The sequence below is a fragment of the Serinus canaria genome, chromosome 23, assembly GCF_022539315.1.
Source record: "Serinus canaria isolate serCan28SL12 chromosome 23, serCan2020, whole genome shotgun sequence".
Lineage (NCBI taxonomy): Eukaryota > Metazoa > Chordata > Aves > Passeriformes > Fringillidae > Serinus > Serinus canaria.
In genome coordinates, this window is record NC_066336.1 from 3,508,091 (window position 1) to 3,527,683 (window position 19,593).

Here is a 19,593-nt window from a genome sequence, read left to right on the forward strand (position 1 = left end):
GTGGCCTTTGGGACAGCCACTGCTGGCACTCACTCCTCCAGCCCTGCCTGGAGTCTCGTCCACTCCTGCAGCTCCCAACATCTGCACCCGGGTACTGGCAGCATTCCCGGGTACTGGCACTATGGTGCCTTCCACAAAAACCTCGGGAAACACCAGGTGCTTATGTTTTTAAGAGTATTGCTGTTAATTGGCTCCTGAGCAACCAGGTTCTCCAGCTTTGAACATTCCCAATAAGCCAGGAAAGATCCCCCCTGTACGGTAGCCCCAGGCCAGGCAATAACCTACCGGAGATATTTCTCATCTATGGGCAGCTTTGCTATAAGGAACATGTTTAATAAATCATAAGGCCGGTGAATTCCTGGGATTTTTATTGCTTCTGTAAAAATGCAGTTTTGATACGTCTGCGAGGGATATTGGGAAACAAAGCAGCTCCTTTTAGAGCCGGATCCTACAAATTTAGGACACAGACCTGGCAGCAGGGCTGGTGGCTGGGACCCCCTGGGCAGGGGCAGTGCTGTGGTGGGGCACAGGGGCTGTCGTGTCCCTGCTCTTTTAGGAACCAATGTAACCCAGGTGCCTGAAGCCCCATCTTGGCTTTCCTCACTCCTCTGGGGCTCTGGACACAGCCGAGTGTGTGGAGCCGAGGCAGCGATGCCAGGGGAAACATCACAGCTGGAAACACAGCGGGGCTGCACCAGGCTTCCAGTTACATTTTTCCTCCTTGCCCTATTGCCCAAAGGGAAAAGAAGCAGCAAAACCCAAAGTGCTAAAAAATGGGAGAGGTTCTTGCAGGAAGACTCGCCTGGTTTCCGTCAGCCCAGCTGACCCCATCTTCCAGCAGTGGGGCGGTGGATTGTCCCAGCTCCCAGACTGGGCAGAAGAATGGCAATAAAGCAATTTTCTTTGCCTGTTCCAATCTGAAAACTGGGGTTTAGAAGCAGGAGCAGAGCCAAAACGCAAACAGCACACTGAGATGTGAATCCAGCAGCTATCAGGGGCTCGTTGGGATTTCAGAAACCACGAGTGCTGTGGCCAGGGCAGTTGGTTGTGGGTTGAAATAGGTGGTGGAGGCTCTGCCCCACTGCACTGGGCCGAACTGAGAAGCCAGGCTGCCCTTGTCCGAGGAGGCAGCAGTTTGGTGATCAGGATTTGTCCCGTCTCCTGCCATGCCTTTGTTTTAGGCTGTGCAGAGCCCGGCCACAGAGGCGGGGAGGGAGCGTTTCTTTGTACAGGGAAGCATTTAAATTCTTTGCAGTGATTCATATATTCCATTCATATGAAACACAGTTCTGCCGAGTGTGAATGGGGACTGCGGGGGGATTTTTTTAAGGCAATAAGCCCTAGAAGTGTCAAAAGTTATTCACACCTTGGTGAAATCAAGGATATTTCTGTCCGTGGCTCTTGGCAGGGGCTCAGCACAGCTTGCCTTGCGTTGGGTTTTTGGTTTCCCTCTTGGATACGGAGCAGGGGGAGCACAGGGGCAGTGCTCCCATTCCCTGTGCCCGATGCTGGAAGATTTCCTGGTGCCAGAGGGGCCTGGCATGGGCTGTGCCCGGGGTATGTGGCTCAGATTCCCTGGGGTCAAATGCCCAGAAAGCCCTAGGGCTGGTGAGCAGCCACCTCTCAGTGAGCCCATGGCTGGGCAAGGTGCTGTCCCTTGAGTGATGGTCACCAAGGCTGTGGCCATAGTTACAGACCAGCTGTTCCCATCAGGGCAGAGCCAGCCCTGCTTGCCCTCAGCAGAACAGCCCAGAGAGGGGCCTTTTTGGGAGGTTCTGAGACCTTGGCAAAGGTCTCCTGGGGTCAGGCATGACCCTGGAGTCACTGGAGCTGCTCTGAGGGGCTACCAAGTCCCTGTTGAGGAGCGTTAGTTTGGGGGGAATCAAGTGGAGTGGCTGAGGGCCAAGATATGGGGGAATCACCCTGGTGCCACAAGGTGCCCCAGGTGTGGGACAGCACCCACGGGGAGCTCCCGCCTCTGCTGGCCGCTCCAGGATGCTTTGAACCACTGTAAATCCTCTCCAAAGGAACTGGAAAGACAGTTTTATGGCTGCTGGGGAGGCAGATTAGCAGGGTGTTGTTTTCAGAGCTGATCCATCATAGGACGCCGGCACTGTGTGGTGCATCCAAGGATCGGCTGCTGACGGGCGGTGCAGCCTCTCCCGGGGAGGTGGAGGTGAAACCGCCTGGTTTCAATGCTCTGTCTGCTCGCTGGGTCTGTGATGTAGGGGACAAAACCTCCTGGTTTTGAGTCCTGGGTGCCATGACTGGGCTCCTCACACTCTGCTACAACGGAGGATCAAGGGGATTTGGGCAGAGGCACCTGCAAAAGGCATTAACCCGCTGGGGAGGGCGTGGGGCTGGTCCCGTCTGTCCCCACACACCCCTCTGTCATTGTCTCCTATTTCATCTTGTCCACAGCCCAGGAAGGAGCAGAGTTTCCATTCCTCTGCACTAAAGAAAATATCTGTGACAATAAAATCTCATAGTTCAGAAGAGAGAGGGATAAAAAGACACCAAATTGAATTTGTCTTCCCTCAGTTTCTCAATCCCACATTTTTCCTTCTGGGAGAGGGTGCAGGCCATCAACTCTGTTGGGCACGTGCTAGACTCTGAGCATCCCCAGTCCCCCATGCACTTTGTCACAGCTAATTAGAGAGGGAAATGAACTGACTTAACAAAGACGGGGTGGGATTGACACATTCCCATTCCCTCTTTTGTGCTCAGGGGTTCCCTTTGCAAAAGACACACTGGGGGCATCTGGGGAACAGGGCAGGGTGCTGCTGGAACCTGGCTGTGTCCTGAAGTAATCCAGTGGGATTGGGACCCTCAGGGTGGCTGGTGAGGCAGGGGTGACACCCCACACCAGTGTCCCCCCAGCTCTCCCCTCCTGCTCAGGGCTCAGCTGCACATTGCTTCCCTGCGTTGGCGACTTGGACGCCGGCACAGACATAATAAACCGCTTTTCCTTTTCCCCCTGTCACCGGAGCCGTTCCTGAGTCACATCCCTGGCTGCCTGGCTCTTCCCCAGGGCTGTCTGCTCTGGCTGCATAACCCTGCACATCGGCTGCAGACTTCAAAGCAATGAGATCCATCCCGGCCGGGAAGGGCTGCAGGGATGGCAGCGCTCCGGGAAACATCTGCACGGGGCCGGGGGGGCAGGGCTGGCATGGCTGGTGGGATGTGATGCTCTGCTCCCCAAAAGCCTGGCTCACCCCTGGGCGTTGCTTGGCTAGCCCAAAGAGCTGCAGGAGCTGGACTCTTCACCAAAGCCACATCCTGCCCTGTTCTCCCATGTTCTTGCAGGAGCATCCCAGGAGCAGAGACCCCACGGCTTCTGATGGCTGCTGCCCCCCTGTAGTGCTCCTGAGCTTGGCTGGGGGCTGCAGGTGGGAGATGGGTCCTAAAAAGGACCAAAGGTGGCAGTGTGAGGGAGTCTGCTGTCCCCTCAGCCCAGTGCTCCCATGGCCTCTGGCTCCAGTGTCAGCTGAGTTCACAGAGTGAAGCTCCAGCTCACAGGCAGCAACTGCAGCCAAAATCTGCAGAGCAGCCAGGTCTGGTCTCTGTGACCTTCCCTGGGGCTGAGCCCATCCTGCTGGCCCATCTGGAGATGTTTGTCCTCAGAGGCTCTTCCAGGCTCCTCCATCCAGGACAGGGCTTGGCAGGGAGCAGTCAGGGAGGAGGACAACGACTTCAATGTCCACCTGCTGTGGATGCAGTGGCCAATGCAATGCCTTGCCCAGCTTGGTTGTTTTGCACAAAAAACCTGAGTCCTTATTTCTTGCAGCACTCCCAGCCTAAGTTCTGCCTTCCCCAGGCAGGATGTGGCCCCAGAAACTGCCCCAAGCCAGCAGATTTCTGCAAACCTGCTGCGCGCTGGAGCAGCCTGGCAATGCTGGACCCCTGGGACCTCGCAGTGCTCCTGTGCCTGTCCCACAGAGCTCTGGCTGTCGCTGAGAGCCTCTTTATTGTTCTGGTGAAGGGTTTTGTTTCACTGCTGCCTTCCAAGTTCCCAGGGATCTAAATTCTAAAGCAGGGTCTTGTAAAAAGCCCTGTCCAGATGGGCGAGATGATATTGCCATATCAGATGAGAACTATCCCTGTCTTTATCCACAGACAATGCAGCAGTGGGAGCAAACAAGGATAGAGCCTTTCTTCTGAGGCACATTAACCAAATAAGAGCCTGTACTTTGTTTTGTGCCAAAACCCTAGGCTCTGAGGCCAGACCACCTCAGGGAACTGCCCCCATCCCTGCAGCCACGTGAGGATTTGCACTTTTCCCCATTTTCCTGGCAGGGCAGGGCAGCAGGTCCTGCCCATCTCATTGCTGGAGTGTGTCCCTGTCCTGTCAGAATGGTGTCCATGCCCCCAGGGCTGGGAAGGTCTCAGCAGTGCTGCAGGGATTGGGCCGCACTCAGGCCTCTTCTGTCCTTGGATACCACACAAGGTGGAAGATGCTTTGGTTGTGCCTCATCATTGTGGGATAGTTGAACCCTCTCAGAAGAGTCAGGGCATCCGAGGCTGCTCTGTGCACTCACTTGTGGTGATGCACAAACCCTGTGGCCAATTCACCTGCTTTCAGATTTCATTACAAGACCCAGAATTCAGCCCAGGTTTGTTTTAAGAAGTTACCGGAGGCTGATAGAGCCTGGGACTGATTTATGGCTTCCCATCAAAATCATGTGGTTTCACCACGAAACTTGGAAGCTCTGGCTGCATTTTTCCTTTGGAGATTTTGGCTTCACTCCAGGGCTGGGAGTGTGAATCCAGGGTGTGCATCAGGGCTGGAGCATTTGGGTGCTGTGACTGAAATGGAGGAGATATGGATCACCAAGGAGAATATTTAATGTCAGGACAACACAGCCATCGTTCTCAGGGAAGCACTGATAAGGCAGTGGGAGGCTTGGCACGGCACAGAGCTGCAGCAGGTCTTTTGCTCTCACTGTAGCTTTCATTTCAACACTCAACACTTATCACCCTCACATCCTGCTCCATGTCAGCAGCCAGAGCAGCATCTCCTGAGCTGCTGTGCCCAGGCAGACTGGGAAGTTCCACTGCCCTCCCTGAAGCCTTGCTCTGGACTCACAGGGTGAGCTGCCGGTGCCCACTGGGGTTAAATATGTGGTCTTTTGCCAGAGAAGCATATTTCCAGCCTCAAACATGCATTGTCAATGACTGCAGAAAGGTATTTCTCACTGCTCCATGTACTGTGAGCCAGCGGACAAGAACAAGACGACTTTTCTTGCTATTTCTTCATATTTCCTGATATTGCCAGTCTGGCACTCACAACCCACAGGCAGATCCTGACCTGGGCCTGGGTTTGGATTACAGTGGTGATACCTTTGTCTTTGCTTTGCCTTTAATTTCAGATGCTTTGGGCCCTGTAGGGCTGAGCTGATAACCCTGGAGGGCAGAGCCCACAGACCCAGGGTGGGCAGCTTAGGTCAAGGGCAGACCCCAAACCAAGCCCATGCCCAGGCACACAGAATCATTAAGGTTGGAAAAGCCCTTCAGGATCATCAAGTCCAACCTTCAACCAAATACCCCATGCCCAGTAAGCCATGCTGTGAAGTGCCACATCTGTTTTTTGAACACTTCCAGGGATTCTGACTCCATCACATCCCAGCTGGACCTGGGCCAACCCCCTGCCCCTCACACCTGCTCAAGGAACCCAAAGCCCAGTGATTGCCATGTGCCCACAGACCCCTGAGGGTCACATTGTGGGGGTCTCAGCCCCTGGCTCATGCAGTGCAAGAACAGAGGAAAAGAGCTTTGTGTTACATAAATAAGGAGGTCAAACCCTGCGAGCTGCTCCTGCTGCGCGCATCCTGCCGAGCATCCCCCGGTGCGGGGGCCAGCGGGACAGCAGAGTCGCTGCAGGGCTTGGGTGCCTTTATGGTTTCAATTTAATGGCTTTTTAAAGTCAAGATGAAAGGGAGAGCCGGGCAGGGCCACAGCAGTTCCCCTGTCTGCATCCAAAGGAAACTGGTGGGGCTGTGCCGAGCACCAGTGGCTCCGTGCCCGCTTCCCGATCCGCCGCTCTCTCCTTCCCACCGCCAGCACAGACACGTCCACACCACGAACAGACTCTGTCCCTGCCAACTCTGTGCTGTGCTGGCAAGTGCCAGCTCATGTGGCAGTGTGGCATGGCCCCTCAAGGCCTGGTGTGGGACACTCAGGTGTCCGGCACTACCCCAGCAGCCTGGCGCAGTTGGTGCTGATGGTCTCTTCCATTACACCTTCCATAGCCACTCGTTAAAGACCACACGTGATGTGGTCATGTGGTCGTTGCCAAGCATCAGCTACGGGCTAGGACAAGACTCCAGCACTCCTCGAGCAGCCATAAATTGAGCTGTACGAGGAGTCTGTAATTATTTTATGCCAAGCCTGGTATTTTCCTCCCCCCAGGGAAGCACTAGAGCGAACAAGAGCAGGCCTGTGCCAAACCATGCCCGGGCAGTGCTTTTATGAAATCTTGGGTTCGTCAGAATTAATTTCATTTAAAACATTCTTCTCGTTTTTCATAAAGCACAGCAAATCCGCGGTACTTAGGGCAGGAATGCAGCCAGAGCGCTGCCGGGCAGGCGGGGAATTACCCGCGGCAGATGGGCTGTGACGGCGGGGTCGCCCACAGCCCCGAGCTCTGCTGGCCTCGGCTTCCTGGGGGCATCCAGCTGGGAAGAGATGCTGGAGTGACCGTCTGGGAACAGCCAGACATGGAGCTCCAGCAGCCCCATCTCATCCTGAGCTCCCAGGGGATGTGGGAGTCCAGGTGTTTTGTCCCCAAAGGCTGTGGCTGTGGCTGTTCCCATCCCAGTGCTGTCCCTGCACGTGTGGATGGGGACATCACTGACTCTCTGCTTGAGTCCCCTGGCTGGTAGCAGCTGCCCCAGGGGTGGAACCTGGTCCAAAACCAGATCAAAACTGCTCAGATTGTCAATAATTCAAGTGATTTTTGGGGCTGGAGATACCTGACTGGGGCTGGGGGCAGAAGCAGTGTGGGGACAAGGGTTGGGAACTGGCGCTCCTGCCCTGCACGAGAAGGTGTAAAGACCAGAGCCATGGGAGAAACAAACCTCTGTCCTCTTCTGCTGGGACATGGCAGGGGCTCCTGCCCAAAGGCAGGACCTCTGCAGGGCTGCTGCTGGAGGGCTCTTGGCTTGAGAGGGAGGTTAGTTCCTTGGGTCCAACCCCAACAGGTGAAATAGCTCAAAAATCCCATAATTCTGGAGACCTGACCCACTGGGAAGGGATGTAACTCCCCTCCCTTCAATCTTCCCCCTCTTGCAGCCTCCCAGGACAGGACCCAGGTGAGCATCTCAGCTACTGTGTCCTCTTAGGACGCAAACAGGAGCTCGTGACCTTGGGTGACCCTGGGGAGTCATGGGCATCCCTGTGGGAGCTGGAAACCAGAAGGAGTCAATGGGTCCCTGCAGCTGGTCCTGCTGCAGGCTGGGATCATCCCTGCCATGCTGGGAACCTTGTTTTCTCCCAACTTCCACCTCCTGCCAGGTCAGTGAGCTCCAGCCTGCCAGGAAGCTGGCATGGGTGAGAAGGGGCATTAGAGAGTTTAGCAGGTGTTGAACCTCATCTTTCATCCTGCTGCAGGAAATCCATGGCTTCATCTTCCCTGTCCCTGCACGAGTCCTGCCCTTTCCCTCCATGTGTGCTCTGCTAACTGGGATGGACTGGGAGATGGAGCAGCACTGGGGTCTGCACCATGGCCAGAGCCCTCCGAGCCCAGTTTTGGCTGGATGGCACTCCAGAGGAGTGGGCAGCAGCCCCAGCACTGCCTGGCACAGCCCAGGTGCCCAGCTGGTGGTGTTTGCCAGCCGCAGGGTCTGGTTGATCCCCAGTTTGCCGTGGAGCGTGAGAGCTCAGGGCTGGGTGTGCTGTTTATTTTGGTTAAATTGAGTTTTCTCTGGGAGATTGGGGGGCACAGGGGGCCTCCAGACAAGGGGCTTTTGTGAGCTGAGCTGCAAGCTGATACCCTTTTGTGGTTTTGCTTTTTTGGATGATACAATTTGTTATTCCAAGAACTACCCAGCAAATGGACCCCATTAGCTGAGACCCCAGAGCAGCTGGAGCTGGAGCTGGCATTTGCAGTGCCTTTGTCTGCATCCACCTTGGGCCCACTAGGAGCACTGGGGCCATGGCACTGCTTTGCCCCTGGATGGTGCTTGGGGGAGATGGGGGTGCAGGAGCTGCTGTCTCTCCTTGCTGGCTGTGCTGACAAAGCATCTTATGGGATTAGCCTGGGCTGGGACCAGCAGAAAGCACTGGGTTTGTTGAATTCCCTGTCACACTCGTGTCCCTGGCACACACTGACAATTGCCCAGTTGTTGCCAGGCTGCTGGGGACTGGAGCCAGTGCTGGGGTAATCCATCCAGGGGCAACCCTTTTGGCTGTACAGGGCTGGACCTCTCCCTCATGCTTGTGGGAATTCATATCCCTCTCTTCCTTTGGGCATGATCAGCATCCCTCTGGGGGCAGCATTTGGGATCCCACTGGCATCCCCCACCTGCTCCAAAGGCCCCCTGCACAGCCAGCACACAAAGGGCAGCTGTGTGAATGCCGCGGCATTCTGGAGCCCGGCGCCGGGGCCGTGGTGCCGGGGCACGGCCAACTCCGGCCACCAGGGCCGGGCGCTGCAGCCGGAGCATCCTCGGCCCGCTCGGCACTGCCTCCCGCAGGGATGCTGCTGGCTCTGTTTGTCTTGGCCCCGATGGGCTTTTTCCTGCATGTGAGAGGCTGGAGCTGCGCAGGAGCCAGTGGGTTTATAAATAAAAGCGTCGGACACCTCTCTGGGTGGTTGTGAAAGCTCCTGAATTAGCCCCACCGCCTGACACAGAGCATGTGGCTGCCGCGTTCGGGACACACCCGGGGCTCTCCCCGCTTCCCGACTCCGTCCTGGCCACTCCTGCACAATCCCTGTGTCCCCCTCCCAGCCCCACTGCACCCACCCCTCCTGAAGTGCTGGGACACCCTGCCCTGGCCAGCTGGCATGGATCCCTGCTCCCACTAGCCTCCTAACGGGGCATATTCCCCAGATCTGGCTGAGCTCTGTTCCTCGCTGGCCCCACAGCCATGGGCACAGCCATGCCCAGAGATGTTTGCCACAGGGGCTGGGTGCTGGAGCATCCCTAGGGCACCACACAGAGGGGACATTGGCTGCCACCAAGTAGCCCCTTGGCCATCTCTGGTTGCTGAAGAACCGGGAGGAGAGTGAACCTTAGCGCTTCACCTCCCGCACCGTGCTGGCGGCGCTGGGCTGGTGCGGGCAGCAGTGCCGGAGGCCGTGGGACACTGGCCTTGCACGGAATTTCCTTTCCATTGGCTCATCAGGGTCATGGTCAGGCCCTGGCAGAGCCCAGCGGGGGCCGTGGGAAGGGGCAGCCCTGACTTCCCAACAAAAGGAGCCCGGCAGTGGGCAGGAGACAGTGCCGGGAGCCAAGAGCAGGGGCAGGACCCGTGCAGGGCTCCTCGAAGCAGCCGCCTCCGCTCGCCGCTCACCGCTGCCCGCAGTGCCCGGGATGGGGGCGGCCGCAGCCCCCGGTGCCTCCCTTGGGGCAAAGGCCAGCACAGATGGGGGCTCCTGGCGCCCAGCCCCGACCACAGCCCTCCTCCCACCGCGCCCCCGCCATTCCACCCAGGGCCTGACATTTCAACGTGCCGAGCCTTCGGAAAACAGCATTTTAATGCTCTTGCTGTAAAAGCGGTGGAAAATGTCCGTGGGCTTGTGCGGGAAGGCTCCCGGGAGCGGCCACGCCGTGGGCGTGCCGGGCGCTGGCTGAGCCCTGCAGGGGCAGCTGGGGTGGGTGGGATCCTGTGGAGCCCCACGTCTCTCTGAGACACTCCTGCAGTCACAGCCAGCGCTGCTCACCCCGGTGGTTTCTGGAGCAGGGCTGAGGCTAGTGCTGCCTGTCCCAGGTGGGTTCTGCAGCCACTCGAGGCGCGGAGGGGACTGTCACCTCACTGTCCCCTGGCATTGCCTACTGCCATCCCTGCCTCTAGAGCTTTTCCTGTGCTCTTCCCACACCAACTCCAGGCCGAAGGGTTCCTTGGGCTCTTTTCTCTTCTGTTTTTTTTGGTTTTTTTAATGACTGTCCTCTAAAAATTGGGCTGAATAAGTCAATTTAATTTTCTCCCCATATTTCATTGCTCAGAAATGCCAGGACAGTGTGGCAGTGTGGCACCTGCAGCAGATGTCCAGTGCCTGCCCATACTGGGGCTGCCACTTCCTAGAAGGCAGCAACATGCCCCAGGTAGGGTCTGATCCCTGGATCATGTCTGATCCCCAGGTTTGGATCTTTTCCCAAACCTGGGTCTGTCCCAGGATCTGGGTCTGCAACTAACACGGTCTGAAACTAACTTGGGGTCCCTTGGGCTCAGTAACTGTGCCAGCCCCCTCCTGAGCACCTTGGCAGCCTCCTGGCACCTGTGCCCAAACAAGGGGGTGTCCCCTTGCCAAGGCAGGGGGTCCTGGCCAGGCTCACTGGCAGGAGGAGACCCTCTGGCTGTGGGTCCTGAGTGGAGACCGAGGGAGGTTCCCACATGACACAGCCTGGGGGAGAACTCGCAGGGAGCTGAGTGCTTTTCCAGCTCCAAGTCCAAACAAAAGGTTTTGTAATAAGTGTCTCCCTGTCCTCGGGTTCAGGGTCCGGCTTTGTGCCCTGGTGCTTCCAAATGGGAACATCTGAATGTAGCAGATGGGAGCACAGGGGGGCAAAATCAGGGACTGACCCTGAGGGAGCAGACCTCATCCCATTCTCAGTCCCCTGGGACACTGCAGGGACACAGAGACAGCCCTGAGCACCACTGGCTGTGTGTCCATCCTGGGCCAGCGTCTCTAACAGAAACAAATGAGTCCTACTAAGAAAATATTCCAGATATTCTGCACTGCTTTCCACTGGTGCTGGAGCTTCAAGTCCCCAGTTTTGCTTGGCAAAGGGTCAATGGTAACAGAGATGCCCAAGGCAGATGTTCTGGAGCTGTGAAGGTCACTGGCTCCTCTGGGCCTTTCTTAGCCAGTTCCCACACTGCCCCAGCTTCTCCTTCCTCCATCCTGCATCCAGAAGTGGTTTTTCCTCTGGGATGATCTGGGACACATGAAATCCATACCATTTCCCTCTGGGCTGCCCTGTCCAGGTCTGGTTGCTCTGCAGGTGCTGTGTGCCCTGGGCAGGGCAAAGCTGCCTGGTGGTGTCACATTGGGAGGAGAAGAGCAGTGGGGGATGAATTTTGGGTGTGGGGGTCCAGGAAAGGGGGGTGATCTGGAACCCTTTGAAGCAAATTCAATGGGATGCTTGATTGAACTGGAAATTTGGAGCCTGGAAAGAAGAGTGTGGCTTTGGGTTGTGGCACAGTAGTGATAAATGATATTGAAAGAGGGTTAATGACAGAGATGATGCACGTGGGGACACTGAGTGGCACCTCATGGTCCCCAGGACATGTCACCCAGCTGTCAAAGATTGGTGTTGTCCTGTAACTCTGCTGCCTCTGCACAGTCTCCTGTGGCATGGGGGTTTAGTGTAATCCTCAGGAAAGCAGGGCCACTGGAATTCCCTGTGAGGCTGTCAACTCTAAGACAAAGGAAATGTGGAAACTTAAAAAAAAAAAAAGTAGAAATTTCAAATTGAAAAATCAAAGCAGCTGATTCAGCAATGGTGAAACATCTTGTGACAGCATCAGGCAAATTATTTCCAAACAAAATTCTGGGAAAAAATCAGCTTGATTTTGCACAACCCACAACTGTCCCAATGGAAAGGCACATGGGGGTTGTCCAGTGGGATGGGGGTGTGGAGCCCCACGGTGCTGTGGGGCCTCAGGAGAACAGGCTGGCAGAGAGGATGTCCCCTAAAATGGAGACTACAGGGCGCAGGGGAAATCTGAAATCCAGCCAGGAGCATGAGGCTGTGCCAGACAGGAGCGTGGGATACGGGAGTGTCTTGTCAGAGTTTCCACTGAGCACCTCGGGCTGGCTGGGGTCTCATATCAGCTCACAGAAATTAAATTAAATTAAATAACATAAATACTGCCTGAAACGTGCACTCCATCCCTTTCCCTGGGTGTGGAAATGGGGAAGCAGCTGCACATGGCTGCCGTGCCAGGAGTGCTCCTTTATGGTGCATGGCCTTGGGGGCAGCAGGGGATGGGAATGGGGATGGGGATGGGATGGGGATAGAAATGGTGAAGAGAGGGGTATGGTGAGGGGATGGCGAGGGGATGGAGAAGCCGATGCTGGCTCGGGGCCGCGATTTACCGAGGGGAAGGCAGGACTGAGGCACCGCCCCGGCAGGTAACCCCATCCCCCAGCGCCGCCCGCCAGGGAGGGACGCAGCCGAGGCTCCCGCTCCTGAAATTTATTTTAGTGTAAACCTAGCTGTAAGGCAGCTTTTTCTCATTTTTAAACTATTTCATATCAATCCTTGGTCTGACATTTGTTTTCTTTGAGTGCGGTGGGGAGCGCGGTCGGCATTGCTGAGGATATCTGCTCTGGAATCTTGGCAGAGGCGGCTCCCTATCTTTGAAGAAACGGCAAATGCAAAACAGAAGGTCGATATTAGAGAAGCATAAACAATATTTTTTTTCCCCGTTAACCCCAGGAAAGGCGCAGGGGCCGGCTCGGCGACACGCTGACCCTCCCTGGCCATACGGCACCTGCCCGAGCTGACCCCAGGCAGGGACACCCCAGCCCCGCTCCGGGCTGGTCCCGTCACCTGCGTTGTCCCCAAGGGCTGTGACCGACCCGGCGGGACAGGGAGTGGTGGCAGCCGGGAGGGTTTGCAGTGGCTGGGGAGGGGCTGGTGGAGCCGGGGGTGCCCCATCCAGGATTTTGCCCTGTTGTGGGTCAGGAGCCGAGCTCTGGAGTCTCCCCCGAGGAGATGCAGTTCCGAGGGTGAAGCGGGTGCCACCGGGTGATTTGTCAGAGGGGTTTTGTGGAGGATAAAGCCGGGGAGGATGTGCGGGAGCAATGATGCCTGGGCAGGCAGGCACAGGCAGCAGTGCTGGCACCAGCCAGGCTCACCTGGGGGATTGCTAAAAAGCTGGAAAAGGAGAGGAAATGGAGATCAAAGGACCAAACAAAACCAAGGAGACAGGATTTCAAGCTGACGTTAAAATAAAATCGCAGTTAGGCTAAACACTGCGAGGCAGGTTCCTGTCTGAGCAGCTGGGCAGGGATGAGGGATGTTCCTGGTGTTTCAGACAGGAGGAGATGTTTTCACAGCAATTCACACATTTGCTGTGGTACCTGGGCAGGTGCTGAGGGAGGAGTAGAGAGCTCAGGTGGGAAAGCCACAGGGTGGGGACACTGTGGTGAGAATGCTGTGCCAGGGACTGAGCTGTTGACCATCAGCTGTTCTGGGGCACTGGGAGCTGCTAGCTCCATGCTGTCCCACTGCCCTAGAACTTGTATTTACCACGGTGTGAGGCCAGCACCTCTTTTCCCTGGGAGAACAGGTGCTGCTGCTGAGGCTCCTTGTTGCACCCAGAACCACTGAGGGCTCCCCAAATGCTGTTATGGGCTCCCACTGCATCCCCCTTATCAGGGGTCCCCTTCCTTGGGATGGGTGGGCAGGGCTGGAACAGCCACAGTTCTGCTGCCCCACATGTCCCAGCCTGAAGCCCCCCAAGGTGGGGGGCAGCATCTTCCCTGCCCCAGAAAGCTCATTATAATCAACCCAGTGACCCCAGCACGAGGCTGGAAGTTTAAATGTCTGTGGTTGATGGCCACTTGCCTGCAAATTCCTTGGGACGGGAATTGCTCCCTGCGGGTCCCTCCAGGGTTAGCAGAATTCTTTGCAAAACACCCCTTTGCCTTAGAAAGTTATTTCTGCACAGGAGCAAGGTGGGTCTGACCTGCAGAAAACTCCAACTGCTTCCCACTGCTCCCACCAGGACTTACCTGTCCCTGGAGCAGGGCTGGTCCAGCCAGCACAGGGTTCTTGGAGAGTGATGCCCAAAGCTCCAGCAGCTCCCTGGGGCTTGCAGCCCCTGTCCTTCCTGTGGTGTCTGGGCAAATGCTCCACATCTCACACCAGGAGCCAGGCACAAGTGTCTGTGCTTGGTCAGGGCCTGAGCCTGGGTTCACAGGGCAGTTTGGACTCTGCACAGCCCCTGTGCAGTCCCCTGGAAAGGGGTTCCAGCTGAGGGGATGGAACTCTCCAACACCCTCAGCACCCTCATCCCTTCTGCAGCCCTACTCTGGCATTTGGCTACTGCTCTGCTCCTCCAGCCCTCAGGGACAGCGTCACAGCTGCCCCTGGGCAGGCCACCATCCCCTTGGGAAGAGGAGGAGGAGGAGAGGGGAAGAAGAAAGGAAGACAAAAATATGAATCCCCACAAAAATGTCTTCATAACAGGAAACGTCTCATAAAATACCTGTGGTTTGGCATGTGTGATTCGACTGGTCAAACTATGCACCTGGCAGGGAACCCTGCTATTAATGCTGCAGCTCTGGTATTTCAGTGGAGTGGAGGCTGGCAGGGGGGTGGGACTGAGGATTTGGGGTGCAGAAACTCCACTGGGGCCAGAGCAAGGGGGGACAGGTCCCTTGGGTCCCACTCACCTCCGTGGGCATCTTCCCAGCTGTACATCCATGAGGGAACTGCAGCACCCCAGGGATGCCCTGAGCCAGGCTGAGCCTTGCCCCAGGCAGGACCTGGTGTTCCTGCAGCTTCGAGCCAGGGTTTTCCACCCAGACCAGGACCCAAACCCCAGCCAATACTGACCCGGGGGTGCCCGCCTGGCTCTCGGGTGCCTACCCTCCCGCAGGGATGCCCACAACCCCACGCACACCCGCCGGGGCTGTGCCGCTCTGCCGAGGAGTTTTGACAGCTGGAGGTGAGGGATTAAGCCCTGAGCCGTGACCTGCGGCTGCGCTCCCGGCACACACGCCCGGGGTCACTAATCCGCTTGAGCTGAGCCCTGACCCGGCGGCCGCGGGATCAAGTGGTGGCACCGCCCCTGGTGTTGGCATCGCTGCAGGACCCCGGACCCAGGCTCTAGGAAGTGTGAGCTGTGGGCAGCTTGCACCACGGCCATGCCATGCCATGCCATGCCATGATCTGCTAGGCTGTGCCATGATGCACCATGCCGTACCATGCCCTTCCATGCCCTTCCATGCCGTACCATGCTGTGCCATGCCATGCCATGATCTGCTAGGCTGTGGCATGACGCACCACGCCATACCATGCTGAACCGTGCCATGCCATGCCATACCATACCAGGCCATGACACGCCAAGCCACCCCATGCCATGCCATGCCATGCCACGCCATGACGATCCCACTCCATTCAGGGCCAGTCATAGGCAATGTGTGCAGGAGCAGATCCCTGCAGATGGGGTGGGGTGTTTTTTCTTCCTCAAGGAAAATGTTTTCTTGTTCCCTGGGCTGCTGGCGGGCGAGGCTCCGGCTCCGGCTCCGGCAGCGCATACAGCAGCCTTGGATGGGATCAGGTGTCATGCAGTTAAGGACAGGCTGGTGCCAAGTCTCCCCCGCGCTCCGGCGCTGCTCAGCCGAGCTGCTCCCTGATGCCTTTGGCTTTCACAGCCCGGCCTGCGGAAACAACGTGCTGTTCTCCCTCTTCATAGCTCACTTTTCGTTTTTGACTCGGTTTATTATTATTTTTAAAGCATGTGTAGCGCAAAGCAAATCATCGACCTCCCGCTGGAGCCGGGCCAGCCCCGTGTTGGGCTTGGAAATCCTCCCTGCTTTATTTTTTATTGTAAATGACCGGAGGATGGAGCGGCTCGATGGGACACGGTGGCGGCCAAGCCGTGCTCCAGCCCACCCACACGCGCCGGCTGCTCCCGGTGCTTCCCTTTCCCTGCGTCCCCCCGCCCTGGGCCGGTGCCAGGAGCTTCCCACAGCTCCCCCCCAGCCCTGGGCCAGCTTCTGCCACGGCTTCCAGAGGTGGTGGCCATGCCTTGTGATCCCAGGGCACAGAATGGGGACAGCTTGGGCATGAGGAAGAGGATGGGGACAGCAATGGGCATGGGGATGGGATGAGGCCTCACCAGTGAGCCTGGGCATGCAGTTGAAGTGCACCAAATTCTCCATCCTGCCTCATCCCTGAGCCTCTCTGTGGGGCTGGCCTGGCCTTAGAATGGATGTGGGGCCAGAGCTGGGGTGAGTGCCAGAGAGCACATGCTGTGCCCCAAACTGACCACGCTTTGACTGCCGGGTTTAAACAAGTTCCCCGTTGTGCCGACCTTCAGTCACAATGGCAGATCCCCCGTGGATCACATATATTGACTTAAAAAATAATTAGCCTCAAAGGGAGCAGGCGCGGGGCCGGCCAGGCCCTTCATTAATATTTAAGTAACAGGGGCCATAAATCAGCTGCAGCTCAGCCAACAGCCCTGGCCGTGTCCGTGGGGAAGCGGGGCCATGGCGTTCACAGGAACATTGCCCAGTCCACAGGCATGGGAGTGCTGACATGGGCTCTGTGGGGAGAGTGGCACAGTGCGGGGGGCAGCAGCCCTCTTCCACTGGGAATGGCCAGGAGCACGCCAGGAACACGCTGGGAGCTCACCAGGCTGCCCAGCACAAGCCACGAGCAGTTCCGGAGCGACGGAGGCAGCACAGGCTGGTTGTTATCCTGCAAGAACAAGGTGACATTTCTTGTCTCTTTTCTCATGGTTTAAGTGTGAGATTTTTTCCCTGTTCCCAGTGCTTTTATGGCGTTCCAAGGGTTTTTAACACGTCTGCTCGCCGCCTGCTAGGGGAGCCGACACTCGCACCGTCAGCGTGGCGGCGGCGGCTCTGAAGCCGTGCCAGGGGTCTCGGTGCTGGGTCGGGGCCCTGCTCCCCCCAGAGCAGGGCAGTGGGGGATTGCTGGGCGCCATCCTGCTCCAGCATCCCCAGAGAACAGCAGGGACCCCTCAAGTGCTGCCCCTGTATGAACCCTCCTGGCTCAGCAGCTCCTGCTGGGCTTGGCTTTGTGACAAGGGATGGTTTTGGTCGCACTGGAGTGTGCTAGGGGCCTGGAGCTGCCCCTGAAGGAGAGCAGCCCAGCTGGACAGTGCCCAGCCCGGTGGTTACAGTGCCCAGGCAGAGTGGAGTGAGCCAGGAGGGGCTAGAGTTGGTACCCCCAAAGCATCTCCCCTGCTCAAAGTGGGGGAAAAAATGAATCTCATGGGATTTCTGTTGGCCATACAAAAGCAGGTTCTTGACCCCAGACCCGAGGAGGACAGGCAGATGACCCCCAGGATGGGCAGGTGACCCCTATCTGTCTGTAGCCACCCCATACACATGATGGATCTGCCACCACTCACAGCTTGCCAGGCGAGATGGGAGCATCGTGTGGCTGCTCCGTGTGATTAATTATCAGTTCATAACACAGGAGATTTCAAGCATGAAAGAGCCTCTCCACAAGCACGTTGTGCACACTTTATCCATCATATGAGACTCCAGATGTTTCCATTTTATTGTTATTAAATCACTGCCTGGAGAGCCTGGGTAGTAGGAGGCCTCCTGCCCCAGTGCTGGGCATGGCCAGGGGGGACAGCACAGCACCAGAGACCCCTTTTGTTGAGGGACATGTACCTGGGGGCTCAGGCCAGGCTCCCCCTGCTGCTCTGCAGAGACTGGGGCAGTTGGAGTGACCCAGCTGAATCAAAGGGGTAACAGAGGGCACAGAGCAGGGAACTCAGTTTCAAATCCAATACACAATGAAACCGTGGTCAGATTCCCTTGTCTTCCTTCTCCCTTTCCTCTGGCTCACTTTTTGCTGAATCCCACATCTCTCCAAAGGCTGAGGTCTCACAGCAGGAGGATGCAATGCCCAGGAGCAAGGGGCTGAACCACCCCAGGTGCTGCTCCCATGGCAGCATCCTGAGAAAACAGCTCAGTGGAGGGGAGGAGCAGGGGTGAATCCAGCCCAGGTGGGAGAGGAGAGAGCTAGGAAGGGAGGGAGGTGAGATGGAGGCACAGGGGTCATACCAGGTAAGGAAAACAAGTAAATAGCTGATTCAGGGGTTTGTTCTCCTCTTTTATTTAACAAAAACTGTATTTTTACAGCTGCAATCCCTTAGAATGGGATTCTTTTCCCCTTAAACAAATCCTTGTAAAATACTGCTTCATAAAAAGAAGCGTTCCCTCTCCTCGACCCTGAAGACAGAAAAACAATCATGCCGGCGAGGCCCCGGCCGTGCTGCCAAGGAGGCCAGGGGTGGCTGTCACCCGTGTCCCTGGCAGTGCCACCCTACCCACAGCCACAGCTCAGGGTGCCACAGTGGGAATGGCACCGCTCCAGGCCGGTGGCACTGGTGGGATGGGCAGAGCAGAGTTCCCCTTCCAGCATCTGCCACAGTCACCTGCATCCTCACAGGGTCCATCGTGCTGCTAATGGCAGGACCATCCCTGTCCCCTCCAGCCCTCAGCTGACTCCCAGACCATTTTCCAGGCACAAGAGCAGCTGTCAAGTCTGCCTCGTCCCTGGAGACTCCAAAAACCTGTCAAGCCCTTGTGGCATCAGTAACAATCCTATGCCAGGGCTCCCTGCTCCCTTGACTTCATTTGCTTTAATTTTGTTTTAATTTGGGTTGTTTTTTCTCTAGGCTGCAGCTTTTTTTTTTTTCACTGCTGCTTCAGCAAAAGCGAATCAGGAAATTCCTATGAAATCCCAGCATGCAGCAGCCCTGCCCCTGCTCCCTGGCAGGACAGGCCAGGAGTTTAATTCTCATTAATAACCACCACAGGTCAATTATTGCGGGAAGGAGGAAAAGCAGCAAAAAGCTCTTTGACGTCACGTGTTGTTTAAGCTTTCGAAAATAAATGTTCTTTGCAAATCAATCTGTTTGCAGCTTTGCACGGGGAGCTGACAGGGAGAGTTGCTGGAGGAAGAGAGTATTTATAAAGGGGGTTTATTTTAAATAAACAGGCAGTTAAGGCTGAGGCTGCTGCTCCCATCCCTCGTCTGTGAGAGTTCCCAGTGCTGCCCGCGAAGCGCCGCAGTTGAGCCACAAACGCAGCAAATCTCTGGTTCCCACGTTGTGGGTTTGGCCCAGCACCCACTCAGGAGGCTCAGCACCCATTTGGGAGGCTCAGCACCCGCTCAGGAGGCTCAGCACCCACTCAGGAGGCTCAGCACCCATTTGGGAGGGTCAGCACCCTTCCTGGCCTCCAGGGAATGCAGGGGTTGGCAATGGCAGCCTGTGCCTCCCAACAGGGGCCGTGGCTCTTGTGAGAGAGCCCCTGCTCACTTGAGGGATGTGACAGCAATGCTGGGCTCAATGGGCTGCAGGTCTCATCTGCCTTTTTTCCCACCTCTTATATTTGTTAAAAATGCATTAGGGATGTGAGAGTTGCCACAGACACTCAGGGCAGCTTCTTTAAGACTCCACTGGGCACCCCCATGGTTGGTTACAGTGCAAGATGAGGGAAGAGCCTCAGGCTGTGCCAGGGGAGGTTCAGGTTGGACATCAGAAAGAATTTCTCTGTGGAAAGGACTGTCAGGCATTGGAATGGGCTGCCCAGTGGGAAGTGGTGGAGTCCCAATCCCTGGACACGTCTGAGGAACAACTGGATGTGGCACTCAGTGCTCTGGGCTAGTGGCAAGGTGGGGATCAGTCACAGGTTGAGCTCAA

At 56.7% G+C, this 19,593-nt stretch overlaps 1 protein-coding gene across 1 annotated transcript in view; it reads left to right on the forward strand.

Annotated features, from left to right (window-relative positions):
• Positions 1–19,593, forward strand: part of COL8A2 (collagen type VIII alpha 2 chain) — a 29,617-nt gene that overhangs the window by 450 nt on the left and 9,574 nt on the right. The window lies entirely within an intron of this gene.